General features: G+C 51.2%; 1 non-coding gene and 1 pseudogene across 1 annotated transcript; both read right to left on the bottom strand.

Annotated features, from left to right (window-relative positions):
- Positions 1-158: 158 nt before the first annotated feature.
- On the bottom strand, positions 159-275 carry LOC111476188 (annotated as a pseudogene).
- Positions 276-408: 133 nt separating this feature from the next.
- LOC111476186 lies at positions 409-527 on the bottom strand. Its single transcript, XR_002716956.1, has one exon. It is a non-coding gene; the product is annotated as a 5S ribosomal RNA (ribosomal RNA).
- Positions 528-707: the final 180 nt, after the last annotated feature.

Here is a 707-nt window from a genome sequence, read left to right as displayed (position 1 = left end):
CAACTTAGTACTATTCTCGCCCAAGCACGCTTAGCTGCGGAGTTCTGATGGGATCCGGTGCATTAGTGCTGATATGATCGCACCCGATATGCCATGCGCACAAAATCGGATTTAACGCATGCGGGGCAGCATGATCGAAACGCGATGGGCGTGAGCGGGGTTGGCAACACGAGGACTTCAAGTGGTCACCCAACTTAGTACTACTCTCGCCTAAGCACGCTTAGCTGCAGAGTTCTGATGGGATTCGGTGCATTAGTGCTGGTATGATCGCACCCGACATGCCATGCGCACAAAATCGGATTTAACGCATGCGGGGCGGCATGATCGAAATGCGATGGGCATGAGCGGGGGAGGTTCTCATTTGTAGAGAAAGAAAGAAAAGAACTGGGAGAAATTGAAAGGAAAAAAGGGGTGCAACACGAGGACTTCCCAAGTGGTCACCCAACTTAGTACTATTCTCGCCCAAGCACGCTTAGCTGCGGAGTTCTGATGGGATCCGGTGCATTAGTGCTGATATGATCGCACCCGATATGCCATGCGCACAAAATCGGATTTAACGCATGCGGGGCGGCATGATCGAAACGCGATGGGCGTGAGCGGGGGAGGTTCTCATTTGTAGAGAAAGGAAGAAAACAACTGGGTGAAATTGAAAGAAAAAAAGGGGTGCAACACGAGGACTTCCCAAGTGGTCACCCAGCTTAGTACTA

Source organism: Cucurbita maxima, unplaced genomic scaffold, assembly GCF_002738345.1.
Source record: "Cucurbita maxima cultivar Rimu unplaced genomic scaffold, Cmax_1.0 Cma_Scf06185, whole genome shotgun sequence".
Taxonomy (NCBI): domain Eukaryota; kingdom Viridiplantae; phylum Streptophyta; class Magnoliopsida; order Cucurbitales; family Cucurbitaceae; genus Cucurbita; species Cucurbita maxima.
Note: the sequence above shows the minus strand (reverse complement) of the source record. Positions and strands in the feature narration are given on the sequence as shown.